General features: G+C 42.3%; 1 protein-coding gene across 2 annotated transcripts in view; it reads left to right on the top strand.

The window, feature by feature from the left end:
* Window positions 1–2,794: 2,794 nt before the first annotated feature.
* Window positions 2,795–21,053, top strand: part of pds5b (PDS5 cohesin associated factor B) — a 157,270-nt gene continuing 139,011 nt past the window's right edge. The window contains exon 1 of one of the 2 annotated variants that reach the window (XM_060897739.1): window positions 2,795–2,917. The gene's annotated coding sequence lies outside the window, so the exon portion shown is untranslated. Of the gene's footprint in view, window positions 2,954–21,053 lie in introns of both variants that reach the window. The other variant, XM_060897738.1, reaches the window with a different exon arrangement.

The raw sequence follows: 21,053 nt of genomic DNA, 5'->3' as shown, positions 1-21,053 counted from the left end.
CTGTGTTTTCAGCCACAAATTTCACTCTACAGACATGATTTTCTCAAAAGTAGTAGTAAAACTTGTCCTGATTCACACAATGTGTCTACCTAAACGATAGGATTTACAGTTTTTGAATGACAAGCGTCAAACTGAGGACAGGGCAGCTGACAGGCCTCATTGACACCCATTATAAACGTGAGAGAAAAGTCAGTCATTTTTAAATCGCTCTAGTGTCCTTATTTTTAACACTACAGACAAAAAAATACATAATTTTATTCAGGAGACCCTTCTAGCGCTCACTGTGAAAGAATTTTGTGAATAGCTGCTTCCGTTGTCGAGTTATTTGTCATTGTTCGAGGCCTGTTCCGTAGTAAAACACAGCACAAAATTCAAGACCTTGTGTGTCTTAGCTCATTGACACCCATTATAAATGTGACAGAAAAGTCTCTCATTTTTAACACTACAGACAAAAAATTACATCAGTCTATTCAGGAGACCCTTCTAGCACTCACTGTGAAAGAATTTTGTGAATTTCTTTTTTTTGTGGAAAAAAAAAACAGCCTCGGTCAGCATGACACTTCACCTTAGCCGCCCACTTTATTAGGAACACTTCTGTTCCTACAAACACTCTTCTTAGAGTTTATTTTATTTTTAAAAGGGACAGTGCACAAATTAAACATTATCCTTGTGGTAAGGACAGATGTCTGTCCCAGGTTATAGCAGTACATGCTAATTTCCGCCTGTAGTCACTTTGTTTATACTCTTGAATAGCTCTTCTTCATGACGGCTGCTGTCTCAAGCACACACATAATCATTGCATTGAAACATCATTGCAGGTCACACATTCACGGCCAGCAAACATGCGTAACCGAATTGCTTCGCGCACTGCATCCTCTCACAATTTCCCCCGGGGAATTGTCCGGTCTAGTTTAAATATGTCACTCAGATCCACAATGTATTTCATTTGAAAAATGTGAGTTTTTCCACACGGGAGGATAAACCGCATATCTTCAAGCCAAAGTATGATTTTCTTTTTATCATATAGACACATTCACAAACAAAAAGTCCCCAAATTTATCAAAACAATTCATTGATTTCCTCATGAGTGACAGATAGAGATTTATGTCACGGTTCTGGTTCTCCATGTCCTGGCTGGAGCTTGTATGAAAAATATGAGTGGTGTATTTCCCAGTAAAACACTCGTGCCTATGTGATATATATAGATACAACATAATATAATACATTCATCCATCTTCAGTAACTGGTTTATTCTGGTCAAGGTTGTGGTCACTTGTCCCAGGAACACTGGACTTGAGGAAGGAATACATCCTGGATGGGAGATAATATTCCTGGAATACATCCTTTATCTCTCTCCACCCTGACCAGCATAAAGCACTTACTGAAAATAAGTCATATCATATATCACATATCATTACGTACACTACATTATCCCAGTCTCTGTTTTATCCTGGGGATTTCTGTGTGTGAATCAGGAATACACCCTGCCTAAGATGCCTGGACATCACAGTGCACCATGTGCTCATACACTCGCACCTCGGGGTAATCAATCTTAGCAAATCAGCCTCCTAACATGTTTTGAGAGGTAGGAGAAAACCTGAGGATCCAGAAGAAACCCACATGGATATGGGGAGAACATGTGAAACTCCACACCTGAGCTCAGGATCGAACCCTGGAGCTGTCAGATAACAATGCTACCACCACCATGCTTCCGTAATGTAATGTAATATAACAATATTAGGGAATTTGCAAATATTTGTTTCGGTTTTTTTTTCTCTCAGGGTACGGTAATTGATTACTGGAGTGTACGGTAGGGTTGTATGTTTACATATTTACTCGGGGAAGCCATGGTGATAAATCTACGTGGCATGGCGATAAATTAGCTCAAAATGGAGGATCGGAGTTGCAGTCAGCTCGGTGGTGTAACGGTTAGCGCTGTCGCCTCACAGCAAGAAGGTCCGGGTTCGAGCCCCGTGGCCGGCGAGGGCCTTTCTGTGCGGAGTTTACATGTTGTCCACGTGGGTTTCCTCTGGGTGCTCCGGTTTCCTCCACAGTCCAAAGACATGCAGATTAGGTTAACTGGTGACTTTAAATTGACCATAGGTGTGAATGTGAGTGTGAATGGTTGTGTGTCTATGTGTCAGCCCTGTGATGACCTGGCGACTTGTCCAGGGTGTACCCCGCCTTTTGCCCATAGTCAGCTGGGATAGGCTCCAGCTTGCCTGCGACCCTGTAGAACAGGATAAAGCGGCTAGAGATAATGAGATGGGATGAGAGATGCTTCAGACAGAAGTGCATATATTTATCCTGTTCTATAGGGTCGCAGGCGAGCTGGAGCCTATCCCAGCTGACTCCGGGCAAAAGGTGGGGTACACCCTGGACAAGTCGCCAGGTCATCACAGGGCTGACACATAGACACAGACAACCATTCACACTCACATTCACACCTACGGTCAATTTAGAGCCACCAGTTAACCTAACCTGCATGTCTTTGGACTGTGGGGGAAACCGGAGCACCCGGAGGAAACCCACGCGGACACGGGGAGAACATGCAAACTCCACACAGAAAGGCCCTCGCCGGCCACGGGGCTCGAACCCGGACCTTCTCGCTGTGAGGCGACAGTGCTAACCACTACACCACCGTGTTTGCATATTATTAATATTAATGTTATGATAATGAGTGTGTGTGTTTGGGTGGCCACTAGAGGTCAGTGTTGATCTGACCGTAGTGTGTGTGTGTGTGGATTGGTGCAGCTGCAGGAAGGAATTGGCGCCATTTTGAAGCGCAGCGCGAATCCGTGCAGCCGCTGAATGTGTGTGTGTGTGAGAGACATAGAGAGGCGCGCACACTCCCTCACTCACTCAGACACGGCGGCGGGCTGCGGATCGGATCGGATCGGATCGGATCACCCCTCAGGTACACGGCGCTACCTGGACCGTTGATCCCTGAGAGGTGCACTTATTTATGCACATATACATCCATGTGCGCGCGCATGCGCAGTGGAATTTTTTTTCTTTAAAATGTGTATGTTTCAGGGTTTTAGCTGCATGTAATGGCGGTTTTTGGAGCACGAGCTGGTTGATACTAGTGTAATGTTAGCTGTAGCAGGGCTAGCACACATCATGCCCATTCTCTCTCTCTCTCTCTTTATCTCTCCTGCACCGTTTTTTTCCTGAAAAAATTCCCTTCTGATCATGTTTATGTTCCTGTAGCGAAGTTGTGTGTTTTATTTCTCATATTTTTGACGGCTGCTGTGTGTTTGTTTGTTTTAGCTCGGCTAGGCTAATAAACTGTAGCTGTTTATCTGCTCCAGCTAACACACACACACAGCGCCTTAGCAACACGGAGCTCGCGAACGCTGCAGTCACACTGTCTGTCTGTCTGTCTGTCTGTCTGGTTATCTGGTTATTTCTGCCAGAATAGTGAACAAAATATTTCACCAGTTTGGGTTGTGGTGGTTTAGTTTTAGCTACATGGCTAATATGAAATCCTTCCGAGCTTCAGTGCCATTGTGGGGAATGAAGTAAATGCTGTTTATTGTGATTAGCTTGCTAGCTGTCATAGTCAGAGAGTGTAATGGGCTCTGGTTCTGGTTGTGTTGAGTGGATCGGTGAGCAGTTAATCAGACACACAGGGCGTGGAGCTTTGTGTGTGTGTGTGTGTGTGTGTTTATATACTGCTGTGGACCCAATGTCCCCACAAGGATAGTAAAATCTGACAATTTCGGCCTTGTGGGGACATTTGGATGGTCCCCACAAGGAGATTGCTGCTGTTGATTTATAAAAAAAAAAAAAAAGCGAGTTTCCTTTTCATTACTGAGGTTGAAGTGCAGGTACAGCATTAATTAACTGCAATAATGATTGTCACAGGAAGGTCCTTACAAGGATAGTGAGACAAATGTGTGTGTCTGTCAGTGGAAGGTCCTCACAGGGATGGTGAGACAAGGTGTGTGTGTGTGTATGTCGGGGAAAGGTCCTCACAAGGATGGTGAGACAAGTGTGTGTGTGTGTGTGTCTCTCAATGGAAGGTCCTCACAAGGATAGTGAGACAAACGTGTGTGTCAGTGGAAGGTCCTCGCAGGGATAGTGAGACAAACGTGTGTGTGTGTGTGTGTGTCAGGGGAAAGGTCCTCACAAGGATAGTGAGACAAATGTGTGTCTGTCAGTGGAAGGTCCTCACAGGGATGGTGAGACAAGGTGTGTGTATGTTGGGGAAAGGTCCTCACAAGGATGGTGAGACAAGTGTGTGTGTGTCTCTCTCAATGGAAGGTCCTCACAAGGATAGTGAGACAAACGTGTGTGTCAGTGGAAGGTCCTCGCAGGGATAGTGAGACAAACGTGTGTGTGTGTGTGTGTCAGGGGAAAGGTCCTCACAAGGATGGTGAGAAGTGTGTGTGTCTCTCTCTCTCTCTCTCTCTCTCTCTGTCTGTCTCTCAATGGAAGGTCCTCACAAGGATAGTGAGACAAACGTGTGTGTCAGTGGAAGGTCCTCGCAGGGATAGTGAGACAAACGTGTGTGTCAGTGGAAGGTCCTCGCAGGGATGGTGAGACAAATGTGTGTGTGTGTGTGTGTGTGTCAGGGGAAAGGTCCTCACAAGGATGGTGAGAAGTGTGTGTGTGTGTCTCTCTCTCTCTCTCTCTCTCTCTCTCTCTCTCTCTCTCAATGGAAGGTCCTCGCAGGGATAGTGAGACAAACGTGTGCGCGCGCGTGCGTGCATGTCAGGGGAAAGGTCCTCACAAGGATGGTGAGACAAATGTGTGTGTGTCAGGGGAAAGGTCCTCACAAAGATCGTGAGACAAACGTGTGTGTTTATATACTACTGAGGACCAAATGTCCCACAAGGATCGTGAAATCTGACAACAATTTCGACCTTGTGGGGACATTTGGATGGTCCCCACAAGGAAATTGCTGCTGTTTGGTTTAAAAAAAAAAAAGAGCCAGAATGTTTTGTCCTTTTCCTGACTGAGGTTGAGGTGCAGGTACAGCATTACTTAACTGCAATAATAGTCAATGGAAGGTCCTCACAAGGATAGTGAGACAAACTTGTGTGTGTTTTTATATACTACTGAGGACCAAATGTCCCACAAGGATAGTAAAATCTGACCGTTTCGACCTTGTGGGGACATTTGGATGGTCCCCACAAGAAGATTGCTGCTGTTGATTTAAAAAAAAAAGTCCAAAAGTTTTCTTTTCATGACTGAGGTTGAGGTGCAGGTACAGCATTAATTAACTGCAATAATGATTATCAATGGAAGGTCCTCACAAGGATAGTGAGACAAACATTGTTTGTGTGAGAGAGAGAACATTGAGGTTATGGATCATCAAATCACTTGGCCTGTACTTGTTATAATGCGACATGAGGCATATATAATGTATAATTAGCATTTAGTGTTTCCACAAAAATGCTGGTCATGCTCATTTGTTCATGAGTTTAATTAGCATCACTTCTTAACTTAATGAGCTGCATGTTTGCAGGGGTTTCATTAGTAACCGATTGCAGATCGAAATCATCGGTTGTAATGACGTCTGAATCGGTTGTTTTTCGGCCAAATGCAATTTTCCTGTACTTGTTCGACTTTCTCGTCAGACTTGTTTGATAAGGAACGCCGTTACTTGCGCGCCGTTTGGTTGCTGAGGCTGTGTACATGTGACCTAGATAAAAGTTGGGAACCAATTGGCTAATCCTTCTTATATCGTCCAATCATTTAGCGCGTATTAAATTATAGCACATCACGTGGTTCCCGTATGGTAAGATGGCGACCCTATTCTGTATGGTATAGCGTGATGGTGACCGCGGAAAAACGAAAGTGAACGCTGTTCGATTTCGGCTTCGCAGAAAAACTGGTAAGTCTTGCGGAAAATGCCCAGCAGTGTTCTCCCCGGGCGCTTTTAAAGTGGCGCACCGCCACATTATAATTCTGGCCTGCCACCCTTCCCTTGGCCAAAAAAAAAGTAACTTCGTCAGTATACACCAAATAAATCATATTCACTTTATTATAACTTTATAACTATTTAACATGCAGAAGACCATTAAACGAATGCATACTGGGCTCCCTGAAGTAGCCAAAATAAGTAGCCAGTAGCTAAATAACTCTGCGGGTGTTTGTAGCGTTATTGTGCAACGGTTACGCTTATCTATTGTTTTTTCTGACCAAACACAGTTACATTTATCATATAACAGCACACACGTTAGTTAAGTTCAGGTCTTTTTATTTTACGTATCTGTGATTGTGTAGGCGAGAGCTGCATTTTCCCGTTGCTTCAGTGTTTGTTTACTGCAGGATTTCTGGGTTCCTGGGTCAAAGGGCCCGAACTACGGAGGCCGGGGTGGGTTTGTAGTGCCAGTCTCGGGCACGCGCACCACCTCGTGCATGGATTGGCGTGGTTTCACCCAATTAACATTGTGTATTGTAAAAAAAATATGCATTTATTGTAATTGGGTATTTTGTTTATGCATGGAAGTTCATTTATTTTTCACACACAGAAAAAAAAATATAATTAATTCAGGGATGCGCATCAGTCTCAACTGAAATGTCAAATGAGTCTCATGTTGATAATAAAGATATGTACAGTAAGTGTGTTAATTTTTTGTAAAGTGATTTAGCATTTCCAATCCATTTATTGGCCAGTTTCACTGTCAAAAAAGCCCACAGTCTGTCAGCTTCAGGGGGACTTTGTCCCCCTGGGGCCACACCCCCTCCGCCACCTTTTGTTTTTGAAAAGTGGAGAACCCTGCCCAGTTTACATTTTAAAAGTTATTGCTATTTTGCATGTTTGTCGTTATACATTGGATTTCTTCGTTCCGCAAGCGGTCGTGTTATGTTCTGACTTCCCAAATCTTGATTGGGCTTTGTGGCAAACGAACTGTAATTGCCATGAGACCCAGGAATGACTGTTGAATTTCTATTTCAGATGGACCATGGACTGCTAACGATCGGCTGTTAGAAATTACAAAATTCATTTTGGCCGTGGCTCGGCTTCGCCCCCCAGTCCCCCCATCAGGGCGTTGCCCTGGACCGCCGGCCTAATCTGTTACTTTTCACATTTCATCTGTTCTTCTGGGTTTTTTTTTTTGGCGTGGTTCTTTGATCAGCTTGTAACTGTTGGACCCAAGTTTCTATACAACCGCCGTCACGCTAAAGCTCGTGATGGGTTTGCGAATACTTGCTGATGAAAAATTGGTCGCGTTGCCACCAGTCAAATTGTATGATGCCCGGTGAATGTTCGCCGAGCTTCGCAAGTTGTTTTTTGGTGCGTCTCCGCCTCGTTAGTGGCTGTAAATGTCGCATAAGATTTCAGTGCATGCGTTGAAATTTGGTGTTCATGTTTTTGTCAGCAAACTAGGCAGCAAATACTCGCAGGTGGGTTTGGGAATACTTCCTGAAGCTCGGGGAAATTTCGTCGAACCTCTTGAGATGTATTTATCTCGAACCCATGTCCCTGATGCTCACGGGAGCCTCGGTGACGCAGTGGCTCGGCAAGCTCGGAGAACATTCGGTGTACATGGCATGATTGATTTGGCTACTAATTTTTAATCGCCCAGTATTCGTAAGCTGTATTGTGACCAGGTGATAAAGAGCTGTCTGTGATTTTGTTATTTGTAGAAAAGTAAAAGATACTGTGCAAGGAACGTTTATACTTGGAGCTACAGTTATGCCAGTTATATCCTGACAGGATTAAATCGACATGGAGTCTTGGGGTCATTTCCTGTTTTTACAGGTGCCACTCTTTGGCAATGTCAAAGTTTTTCTCCATCATCCTCGGAGAAAATTACAGACTGAATTGCCTCCTGTTTTTCCCCAGATATATCCGTTTGTGATTGTTTTTTTTTTATAAGACTGATTTCACTCTTCATTGGAAATAAAGCTGCCACTTGGATTTAATCTCATAACCTGTCAATCAGCGACCCTCCTCTAGATATTAAACAAAAAAAATTCATGCTTCTTGTATACTTTATTCTGGTTTGTGTTTCTAATCGTTGGACTGCTTGGAAGCTGTGTTGGATGTGGAACGTGATCATGTGACCACGTGACATGATGTAAACATCTGGGTTTGTAGAGAATACAATGGAAAAACTCGCTCCTCCTGTGGAAACTTTATTGCTGTCCATGAGAGTTTTATCACAAAGGAGACGTGTTTGGGGGGGAATTATCATCAATTTCTCTCTGATAAACAAATCCAGTTTGAACAGTCGCAGCTCTGGCGCAAACATTCTACTCAAAGTCCCAGAATGCAATGCAGCAATACGATTATGATGATCTCAGAGATCCGATTTGAGGTTGAAGATCCTTATGGGTTTCTTCCATGTTCTCTGGTTTCTTCCCACTGTTCCAAAACATCCTATCTGGGGTGTATTTCTGTCTCTTATTCATTCCTGGAGTAAGCTCTGGATCCACCGTGACTCTGACCAGGATAAAGCGCTTACTGAAGATGAGGGAAAGAATTCTAGCAGAACCTGCTCATAAAATACAGGCGGATGACGAAATAAAATTTCATATCAATCAAAAGTTCTTCTGATTGATCATTATCTTGTGCTGAAATATTTAAATCCTGGTGGGTGTGGTCTCTTTGACGATGACTCCGCCCCATCTACAGACCACAAGGGCTCACTGAATGGTTTGTTTGTTAATGATAATGATGTAAATGATAAATATGGCCTGCCTAATTGGAACGTCTCCACCCTGTTTAACTCCAATGAGATTTTGGCGTGGTGCATTTAAACCATGCTCATCACCACCCAGGGCTCGACGTTAACTTTTAAACCCACTTGTCCTAGGGGGTGTTTTTATACAGACTAACTGAATTGGTGCAGCCAGTCTGTCATGATGCAGCGCTTTTTTTTTTTTTTTTTAAATATATAAACCTAGAGGTAGATGATTTAAAAAAAAAAAAAAAGATAAATATTTTGCACAGGACTGTGTTCCTCTGATAACAGAAACAAAGCTCCAGCTCTCTCTGCTCTTAATCTGTTCTGTTCTTTCAGGATTTATCACGCATGTCACTCCTCGTTGAAGTTTTTTTTTTTAAATGCCAGAATTGTCTTAAACCAATTAGCAGCTTCACCTGTAAGAAAATCAAACACTTTCATGAAGGTGCTGACTTGAATGCGAGCAGAAAAAAATAATAAAACAAGATTCTTAAACTCTTCCATCCTCACTTCTGACTTTGTTTTTGTAAAATGCATTTTCAATACGTGACTTTCTCTGGAGTTTTCAGGCTGAGCTCCTCTCTTTGTATTCTTTAACCACTCATTTCCTCGTTGTTCTTGAAGTGTTTGCTTCTGTTTAACGTTTTTCTTGATAGCGGGGAGACGGTAATGCCTTTTATCTGTTTCTCTGTTTGAACAAGCAAAAACGGTGCAAAAATTAACCGTATAGAAGACAGATTAAGCCTTGCTCACATGAAAGATGGTGTCTGTCTGACCCCGGCTGTAATTATCACATGATGTGTGACGTCATGCATAAGGAGTCTGTAAACAGTACGCGTCCCATACTACAACAGCAGGGGGATATAAAATAACCTGCAAAGCAGTAAATGAAACCAAGACTAAGAAAACAGCCAAGACACAATGGCGGATACGTAGCGAGGGATGCTTTTAGGAACTGAAACAAAAGATCAAAAAGCCTAATTTTTGATGTGCTAGTTTGTAATGTATGCTTGTTGCAACTTGCCTGGTCGGGCATGTCAGGGACATATCCCACTTGCCCCGGGCAATCGGGCAGTCCTTAATGTTGAGCCCTGCCACCTGATTTTTTTTTTTTTTTTCTTCCCCTTTTTTTTTTTTTTTGTTCCACTTGTTCACACCGAAATGAGACCTGACCCATATCCGATGCCCATGTTTATCATTCCTCAGAAAAAATGCCCTAAAAAACAGTACCCCCCCCGTAGCATCATTGTGATTTGGAGAAAGGATGAGAGATTCTGTTTCAGCTGAGCTTATTGAGGTTTTCTGCCTTGTTGTGTTGTGTTTAATTGGAGCGAGGACCAGCTCTATCCTTTGCTGACATGATGACCTGAGAAATGTCCTCGGAGGCAGCGGGGTTTCTGTAGCGACCCTGCGTTTTATTGATGACTTGCATTTAATCCAGCTTGATGAGATGGTTCTTTTATAATCCTGACTCGACTGACTTAAGTCATTTGGGCACCAAAAGATGAATTTGTCGAAGAACACTGATAATTAATTCAGAATTAAAGGCTCGTTTATACAGAAGTCAAATTAAAACCTTAATTTGTTTTATGTGGTGTTAGTTGTCATACATCTGTATCATATTTTGATGTAATCTCCATTTAATTCGCTGCAAGTGTCCCAGCGCTTAATGAGTGTGTGGATACTTCTGGAAGTATTTCAGCTGTTGATGCACTATCTGTTGCGTCTCTTCATCTGGCACATAAATGCAGAAATCGTTCAGAGATCTCCAGTTTCTAATTTCTCCAATCCTGAATTTATGTTGCAATTTTACTTACTTTTTTATTTTTTAATTAGTGCTGTCAAGCGATTAAAATATTTAATCGCGATTAATGTTGCGACTGTCATAGTTAACTCGCGATTAATCGCAATTTAATCGCACATTTTTGTCACATGAAAAACCATTGTAATTCTCTTATCAGCATAAAAAAGTGAATGGGCTTGCTCACCGTTCGAACTACGGGGGTACTCGGGGGATCCGAGATCCCCTGAAACAGACATGAGATCCCTTGAAAACATGATTTGGGAAATGTTGGGGGGTTTCTAAAATATTGGCAAAATGATGTTTATTGACATAGCAATCATGTGTAACGGGAAGCATTTGCATATCCGAAGTGAGCGCGCGATGGACAGCCGCGCTCTGAGACAAGCGCAAGCACCCTCCCAAGGGGAAAAAAAAGGGACCCCCCGAAAATATCGGCATAGTTCGAACACTGGTTGTACCAATGTTTTTATTTATTTATTTTTTTTATTGCAGAGCATAACACGTCTTGTCACAGCCACTGCAAAGTCGGGCTGGAGCCGCCGATGGGAAAACGAAACCTAAGCCGAGCACCGTGGCTCTTCGGGGGAGGGCAGAGGACTCTGGCTGTGCGGGGCGTGGCATTACAGTCTAGCTGCTATCGTTTTTCTAAGCAAAGTCTCTGTTCCAAGTTCCTGGCAGTTTCAAAAGCTTATGAAAAACCTACATCATGTCACAGAGCGTTAATCTCGCGATAAAAAAAATTATCGCTGTTAAAATTGAGTCAAGTTAACGTGTTAATAACACGACATTTTTGACATTTTTAATATAAATAAGTCTGACTCGCCCAACCTTGTTTACTCACTCGCATACGTACTTGATGATGTACATTTTGACGGATTAAAGCAACACCCCAAAGCCAAAACATCTCCTCTGTCTGTCAGGCTTCCAAGTCAAACTGTATAACGCTTGGCCATTTCACACACTAACGAGCTCTGGTAAAACTCCCTACTATTGTTGTTGTCCCGAGTCTCAATGTGTGAACTCTCGGGCCTTACTTTCAAAGTACTCGCTAATCATCTAGAAAATTCTGGTTTTGTGTGCAAAATGAGTTTGAACGTTGCAAGGCTGTAAGAATTGTTTTTAAAATTCAAACAGACACTTTAAAAAGAAAACGGGTTAGTTTCAATACTCTGTAACAATCTAGAGTTTCGCGTAAGGATACGATTTGAGAAACAGTGCAAGTTTGTTTTGGGGAAATTCATCAGTTTTTCTTGTTGAACTTCTTTCCGATGATATTGCGGTGGGGAAAAAGTGTATGCGCTCTTAATTCATATGTTCCTCAGTTAAATGTGACCCCTAGTAAAAAAAATTTTTTAAATATCACAAAGGCTGTCCTTATATTTTGTGCTATTCCTAATTACATGAACAAACAAAAGAAGGGATTGCGACCCCGTGTTTGAGAACCCCTGACCAAGCAAGTTTGGGAATGCATGACTTGGTGATAGTTTGGGACCCCAGACCAAGTGATGTTTTGGGAAAGCCTGGTTGAGGGAGAGTTTGGGCAGCGACCCCGACTTGGCGAGGGGTTTGAGTGGCCCTGACCTGCAAGTGCAAGTTATTGGGCAGTGTAGCCACTTTACCAAAGTCTGGAAGAAGACCTAAACCGTCACCATCAGCTGACTGGAAGTCGATTTTGATGGTCAGGAACAACAGAGGAACCACCAAGTCACAGGCCTGCCTTGAACTGAAAGTTACTGGAGCACCAGTGTCACTATCTACAGTCAAGCAAGTTTCACATCACCATTGACCGAGAGGTTGCCATCCAAGAACGAAGCCCCTTTTCCAAAATCGACACCTTCAAGGTTGACTAAAGTTTGTAGCTGACCGCATGGAAAAAGAAAAAGCGTTCTGGAGAAAAGTTTTATGGTCAGATGAGACAAAGCTTGAGTTGCTTGACCACAGCAACCAGAGGTATGTTTGGAGGAGTAAAAGTGAGGCGTTCAAACAAAATGGATGGAATGATGATGAAGGACTGAGGACTACCTCAGAATTCTTCAGGATAACCTCAAACCATCAGCGAGATGGTTGGACCTTGGACTCGGTTTGGTTTTCCAGCAGGACGATGGCCTCAAACTCATCAAAGCTGGTTGTGGAATGGAGAAGGCAGGCTAATGTGAAGCTTTTGGAATGATCCTGACCTCAACCCTATCGAAAACATGTGGCCTGTGCTTAGAAGTCTGGTCCTTGCCAGGAAACAAATTTAATTGAGCTCGACTAATTCTGCCAAGCGTAGCGGTCAGGTATCTCGCCAGAAGCTTGTTGATGGTAACCAAAAACATCAAGGTTAAACTTGCTGAGGGACATTTTAACCAAATATACAGTTCTGTGCAAAAGTCTAAGGCATCTTATTTTTTTTTTCCATACAGACTTTCTGTTATAGGTTTCTATTTTATGACTTCTACGTTATCAAGTCAGTACAAAACCACTTTCAAGTTCCAAACATTTAATTTTGTGCTGGAAAATGAATGTTGGAGAGAAAACTATTTGTATCTGAGCAGCATATTCCATATGGGAGCACTTTTCAGATGAAAAAAGAAAACCTAATGAAGGCTGCTGGGTTTTGGTGCAAAATGAAGAAGCGAGTGTGACAGTGTCCAGAAGAACTGTGGCTGGTTCTGTAAGATGCTCAGTAAAACCTACAGCTCATTTCCGCATAAAACTGCACTCACTGGACCTCAGACGCTTTTATTTATTTATTTTTTTTTAAAAGCAAAGTATCCAGGGCTTTCTCCAGAAAAATATCAGCTACTGATACGAAGCCCAGCATGTAAGAGCTGGCCCGGCCTGGAGGGCCCCGAAGGCCGCTAGGGGGGCCCGGGGGCATGCTGTCCAGAAAATTTTGAAATTGGGCTTTAAATGGTGTATTCTCGTGGCATCTAAGGCCCTGTCCACACGGCAACGGATTCAGGTGAATCTGATAAAATTGTTTATCGTTTCGGCCTGGCGTCCACACGGCACCGGCGTTTTGGGTGCCCCAAAATGATATTTTTTGAGAACGGGTTCCAGAGTGGAAAAATCTGGCAACGGCGCCGTTGCGAAGTCGTCTGGATGAGTAGAACGGATTTGTTTACGATGACGTCACTAGAGCTGTGGTCAAAAAATCGATCCACGATTCCATATCGATTCACGTGAAAAAAACACGATATCGATCCAACAACATGTGAATCGATTTCTTCCAGGTGCCTATAACACTATTTTCTCCAACGCGCAAGGAGCACTATAAAAGCGGGTGCCGGCAAAACGAAACTTATAAAGAAAACAAGAAGATGGATGAAGCTGCCCGGTTAAAAACACCGCCGGGGATGAAGTCGGATGTGTGGAAACACTTCGGCTTCAAACGGTATGAGGACAGAGACGAACTGGACAAAACGAATGCAGTTTGCAAGTTGTGCCAAATAGAAGTAAAATATCTGGGCAATACCACCAATCTAAAGAAACCATTTATCCAGGCACCACCCCGAGACAGCTAGTGCTAAACCTGACGCGAAGCAGACGGCACTTGAAAATGCATTTGGTGTGAAATTTCCCCCACAGTCTAAGCGTGCTATGAGCCTTACAGAGGGAGTCGGGATCTTTATTTGTAAAGACCTCCGCCCCTACAGCGTAGTCGAAAATGCTGGGTTTAGGCTACTAGTAAAGAGGTTAGAGCCACGCTACGTCTTGCCCAGCCGAAAACATCTAAGCGAGACAGTAATTTCTTGACTGATGAGCTATTTTTTTTTTTTTGTGTTCAGAAACCCAGACCTGGGTATGTTATTTAACTAGAAGAGGGCCACCAAATGTCATAGTTTGTTACACTCTGAGACTTATCAGTCAAACATAATTTCTTGACTGATGAGCTATTTTTTTGTGGTCAGAAACCCAGACCTGGGTATGTTATTTAACTAAAAGAGGGCCACCAAATGTCATAATTTTGATTTAGACTTCAAATAAAACCTGGATATGTTTCATTCCAAAATAAATAAGCTTTCTTTCAAACTTGAACTCTTGTCTCTCTGTGTGTCCCTCTTACACATACACAGATACAAGCACAAACAGACATGGAGCTGTTTGTCAATAGGGTCAGTTTTTATTTAAAAGTTTTAAAGTGACAATACAGCAATATGTACATGAATCGATATCGAATCGAATCGGATCGAATTGTGGATCGAATCGGATCGTGACCTAATGAATCGAAATCGAATCGATCCAGGAAATCCAGATCGATTCCCAGCCCTAGACGTCACAACCACATGACTAGAACAAGCAGCGCACTCGCTGTTTTGTATGAACCACTGCATTGCATTCACTTTTGTATACAGCTTTTCTTTTAAATAAACAAGTAACTGAACCATTTTTTGAATTTCTTTTTTTTTTATTGTATAAGACTGCTTTTCAAAATGTTCACACGCAATATAAAAAGTTATATAAATTATATAAAAATGCTTTTCAGAATGTTCACACACAATAAGAAAATTGTTATATAAAACTATGCACACTAATAAAACTAATTTGTACACACAGAAGGCACGATTTCCTCGCGTAGTTGCAGCCATCTTCTTGTTGTTGTGTGTTTGTTCCTGTGAGTACTTCACGCCGGGTAGAAGAAGGGGTTTATGCGCATGCGTCTACTACTTCTATTGTTCTGGTGTCTCCGATGGGACCGTCTTACAGCGCACGTAGAGGTGTGGCATGTGTATTGCATCGTTTTCAGCAAGCGTTGCGTTGCCATATGTACCTGATATTTTACTGATCTGTTGCCCATGTGGATGCTATATATATATATATATATATATATATATATATATATATATATATATATATATATATATATATATATATAATTTTTTTTTTTTTTTATAAAATCTCGTTGCTGTTGTCGTGTGGATGTAGCCTAAGGCTGATTTAGGTCCAAATCAACATGATTAAATTTGCTGTGGGTTTTTATTTATTTTATTTATTTTTTAAACTTGTCAAATATGCAAGGGGCAAAATTTAAAGCGCAAAATTAGATTTGAAATGGAAACACTTCATAGCAAACCTTCATTTTCCAATTCCAGGATGCCAGGAACAGAATTGAGGCTGAATTGAACAACAGCGCCATCTAGTGACCAGTGCCAAGAACATGGTTTTATGTCTGATTGCGAATGGCGGTCAGTGCATGCAGCGAAACCCTTTTTCACTTCTGGGTTGAGTTCCAGGATAGTCAAGACCTGTATATTACAATATCTTCCTATTTTCTATAGTTATTACTCGTTTTCAGAGGGGAACGAGATCTAGCTGCTCTGCATTGTTCAATATATAGTTTGACATTTCATTTAATTTTTGGCGTGCAAGTGACAGTGTGGCGTTGACGTCGCACAGCGTGGAGGAGCACCATGTCTCTGTGCTTTGGGAAAGCCCTGTGGTCGTCTCACACCAAATATTGACTTTGATTTATTGTGGCTTATTGCTGGTTTGTTTGTTTATTCATTTTTAAGCCATTTTTGGTTTACAGCATTTCTTTACATCTGCCTAAGACTTGCACGGTACTGTAGGTGTGCTCAATTTGTTTTTGATCCTTGATTTCAGAAAACACAGTAAATTAGAACTTGTGCACTTAATTTTTTTTTTTTCAGTTAAAGCTGTATGTTGTATAATCATCTTCTGCTACAGAACAAGAACAGTTCAAAGAAATCATTGAAAGTCCGATATTGCCATGACGTTCATGTCCGTGAGGAGTGTATGTAAACTTCTGACTACAGCTGTATGTAGTTTTAACGTGCATTGATTTTGATTTCTGAATTTTTTGGACAGTTTATCTTTACAAGCTTTCTATATTAAAGGTAGACTGCCTTTCAGATTTTTCAAGTGTAGGTCATAAAAATAATTTTCCCAACACACAATTATTTTTGTTTAGTGACAAAGATACTGAATTCGAATCTCAGACTTCCAATTTTATTCGTTTTTAAAAAAAAAACAATTAATTAATTTAAGGCCATGTGGCCCTAAATTCTCTGCTATTTATTTTTTCCTGCTTCACAATGACCCAATACAAGATACTACGTCATGCATGACGTGGTGGGCTTTCCCCGTTCGCGCAAGGCATTGTGGGATACAAATGTGAAACAGGAGAGAAAAATGGAGGACACGAGTGTGCGAACGAAACGTCAAAGACCGACTACAGTAACGGAAAGCGAGAAGAAAAGATGTTACGTTATATACGAAGGAAAGGAAACGCAGGACCAAACTAATAAATATCGGCGCTCAGCGTGCACCTCGGTGTGATCAGCTGTTCGTTTAGCGACAGAATGATGGAACTGTCAGTGCATGCTCAAAGGTAAACCTGTACACACGCGCACACACGGACTTCCTCTGTCTGCTTGACTGCACGAAGCGAGCGATTTCATGCTCGTTATTTGCTTTAATCCCTTCAAATTAAATAACTTCCCAGCCACAGAGCAGAATGGCCTGATATTTTGTGAGATATTACAGAAATAAACATATATCACAATGACCACATTTCAGAGGGAATTAAATTTCACTAATTTTATGAAATCAAAAGGCCGTCTAGCTTTAAAATTAAATTAATTCCAGGAACGTTTTTGCTCCAGCCTCCACTGAAGACATGTGTATATATATATTTTTTAAACCTTTCTTCACTGTGTAACTCATGTGCATGTAAAGAATGGTGTGGGTCGTGTCTCCCTGCCAAACCTGGACAGAGAAGCTGGATATGCTTAACCGTACTTTTATAGAATTTTGTGTAAGAGTTAAAAAGAATCTGATCTTGAAAACATTGAGGGGGGAAAATGATCTTTTTGGAGAACCGGTTTGAACCCTGATCACAGTGAGGGTTTGTTTTCCTGAAGGAACTTGGCTACAGAAGGTCAGGGAACGAGTGAGCAGACCACCAGAGTGGCGCTTAAGTTCTGGACTGGAGTCTGACACATCATTATGTTGTAAACTTGTGCTAGCACGAGTGCGCACACGCATTTCTGCAGAACATCTGTATCGCAAATTACTGTTCTTTCAGGACAAGAACCAGCGAAAAAGAAATCGTGCACAGGATTTTCATTGGCCCACCTTCAGCTTTGATTACAGCACACATGTTTTCAAGAACTTGATGCATTATGTCACAACGTTTTGTTTCCATCCAGAGTTTCATATATTTTGAACCGAAGTCTTGATGGCTGGAGAGTCAAATCAGTCCATAAAGTCGTCTTCAGCATCCCAAGGAGTTTCACTGGGGTTCAGGTCGGGACTCTGGTGGTGACTTCATGCTCCATGAACCACTCTTTCAAAATCTGAGCCCTAATTTTATTCCTGTGGCATCAGGGAAGAAAAAAAATCCCTTGATGAAATGATAACCTGGTCATTCAGGATGTCAACTGACTTCATTTTATTGTCCCAGACTGTTGCTGAGCCTCGAACTGAATGAACCCCAGATCATTACGAGTCTCTGAGTGGCATCACTTCATGGGATTTCCTTCTTACCCTGACACGCCCATCACTCACCTCACCTTATCTTTACCTTGGTCAGGTCTTCATCCGGTCTTCTGCTTGCTCGCAATCTTTTAATCGTTGTTTGGCAGGATGTAGGATTTGGTGCCGTTTAGCTCGATCCAATGTGTAAAGCTTCGTCATCACAGTATCATGATCCTTTCTGAGATACAGCTCAAGAGCATCTTCAGGATGTTGAGTCTTGGGCATCCAAAACCTCTCGAGCCATGGGCGGGAACCCTGTCTAGCAGGAATTTAGGGAGCCTGCCATCTGACGTTCGTGCCACATGCCCAAAGTAAAGGAGATGGCAGGAGATAATGCTGATTCCCAGGCTACAACCACCAGTTCTTCTCTCAAGGTTCGGAATGTGATCGTGGTACCGAACCTTTAGGATTCTGCACAAACAGTTAGGGTGGAAGGCGTCCAGTTGCTGTATCTGCTAGCCAAAGAGACATGTTGTAATAACTGCACACTCCACATTTACAGAGAACCCATCCCTTAGGAATAGGGCCACTGTGGACTCATTAGACCACGTGACCTTTTTCCATTGCTCCAGAGTCTGATGTTTATGCTCCCTAGCAAACTGAAGCCTTTTCTAATGATTGGTCTCACTAACTTTTTTTTTTTTTTTAAATCCTAACCACATTTCTTCTGTGAAGTTCACTGTTAACAGTTCACCCCTGTCCGTCCAGCAGTGTTGAAGTCGAGTGACTAAACCTTGAGTCCGAGTCCAGTCTCAAGTCCCCAGTGTTCAAGTCCACCGTTGATCCGAGTCAAGTCCGAGAACAAGACTCCAACCGCACCATTTGACGGTGGCTGTTTTAGCGCCATTAACGTTAGTTTGTTCCTGAACATGACGTATGAACAGGTGAATGTGCTTCTCTTTATCAGGGAGTGTGACGTATTCTGTCAGAGATGGTTGGGAGACGGATGTAAGTGCAGAAGGTGTGTTTATTAATACAAGTGAAGACGGCAGGCAAAATCATAAAACAGTGAAACAGGCAGTAGGTCGAGCGAGGCACAAACAGGCTGTCGTAGACTCGGCAGAATCAAAGACGAGGAACAGGAAATCGGGGATCAGGAAACCAAACAAGGAACTCAATACTTCGCAAAGGAAGTGTTTTTTCACAGTTTTTATATTGGCATGCTGATTGCGCCTTAATCCTGTGCAGGTGCGAGTCGTTTACGGCGCGTGTGAGAGTCCGTTTGGCGTGCGTGCGCTGTCCAGAGCGCGCCCGAGAGTGCATCTGATGCACGTGCCAAGGCGCGCAGGTGTGACACTCTTGCACAAAACTAGTACAAAAATTAATGCAGATATAAATATCTTATGCCAAATTATTATGTCATGTTACAAAAAATAAAGAAAAAAAATCCGAGTCCAAATGCAGTTCATGCACGAGTCCTTAAAATTAGGGCATGAGTCAGACTCGAGTACTACAAGCCTGCCTTCCAGGTTTTAATAATGTGGTGGTCAGTTCTTAACCCCATTCCAGTCATTTCAGCAACTCCTTAGTTGTTTTCTTTGCTTGATCCAGGCCTGTCATTTGACTCCTCTGAGAAATGTTAACATCTTTTCCGTGAGCGGATCTGAAGTCACTTTTAAACTTGCTTTGTTAATTTCGTAATTAACGTGTCATTCAGTTACGTTTTTGGTTTTATTAACCGACTCGTATTGGCATACTATATTACACTTATCAGCCTTTTCGGTTTTTAGCCATGTTGAATGTAGTTCGTTTGGTCCACGGCAGGCGTCGCTTATCTGCGCGATTTTCACAAGACTTGTGCGAGACTTCAAACGTGAAGTGTCGGCGCCGCCATTTTGAAAACTGTTTACACAGCTGCCAGATCGTTGCAATTTAGATTAATTTTGAGATTTGCTAGCTTCATCAGTGATGGAGATTATTCCATACGACTTCGAACCAACGTGGAGTAGAGAAGAGTCGGAAAGACGGCAGGATAAGGACGAGTCCGTCGCGCTGGTATTTACGTCATTACTGTCGCACAATTAAAACGTTCCAGATCAGGCGGCTGGTGGGTTTTCAAAATAATAAATACATGCATGTGTTTTTTGTGATTTAAATACCGTATTTATCCTTATAGAAGCGCCCTCCCTATTTGACGCGCCTCCACGATTTTCAGAGCTGGAATAGTATTTACCAACCATTTTCTTCATTTAACAAACTTTAAATCCAACAAACCACAACAGAGACGTTCAATTTCACCGCTGATTTTTTTTTTTTTACCGGAAATCGCGTTAGTAAACGTGGACAGTATAAAATACGGACATTCACTCTGCTGCGGATATCAATACGGGTGGAGACGTACCTTTTGTTTGCACCACTCTTGTACACGTTTACGGTGAACATTAAATGTTTTTGCAGCTAAGTGTTTGCCTTTCTGCTCTGCCAGTTCTACAACCTTTAACTTAACTAGCGGTGAAGGATCGTTTTGAGGACGACATTTTGTTTTGTGAGCTCATAAACATCGACGATGACGTGAATTGTGACGTCACTACAAATAGTTTACTTACCAGTGTTATCCTTATAAGCGAGCTGGACATTGTTTAATTGACTTTTTGGACATATAACTGTGTTTTCATGTGTTTCAAAATAAATGTTTTAAATTCCGATGATTTTGTCATGTTCGATTTTTGTCATTTAAGGGTCGAAATTGACGCTCCCCCTTCATGTTTTGCATCGCGCTCGGGCGCGTTTATTAGGATAAGTACGGTACATATTATGCTGAGCGCATTTCCCACATAATCCTCACTAAGGTTTCGGACAGCACTACAAAATGGCGTGCAGAGCGATTTCAGACACGGAAAACTTCCAGCTTGATTTACGTCAGCATTCGGAAGAGGGCGCGCTTGATTTCCGCTGTACGTTTTACTTCCGTACTACGATGTCTTGCACAGGTCTCAACGAATCTCGTTTACGGCCATTGCTTTGACATACGGACTGATGTATTACGTAGCGTATTTCAAACACACACAACTTGCTATAGCAGTGACAAAATGGCTGTCAGAAATGCAATCCTAGATTTAATAAAATGAGAAATAGAATTTTGATGATGAAAATTTGCCTTCAGTTCTCCTTTAAGA

This window comes from Neoarius graeffei, chromosome 17 (genome assembly GCF_027579695.1).
Source record: "Neoarius graeffei isolate fNeoGra1 chromosome 17, fNeoGra1.pri, whole genome shotgun sequence".
In the NCBI taxonomy this organism is placed as follows: domain Eukaryota; kingdom Metazoa; phylum Chordata; class Actinopteri; order Siluriformes; family Ariidae; genus Neoarius; species Neoarius graeffei.
This window is presented reverse-complemented; position numbering and strand designations above follow the sequence as displayed.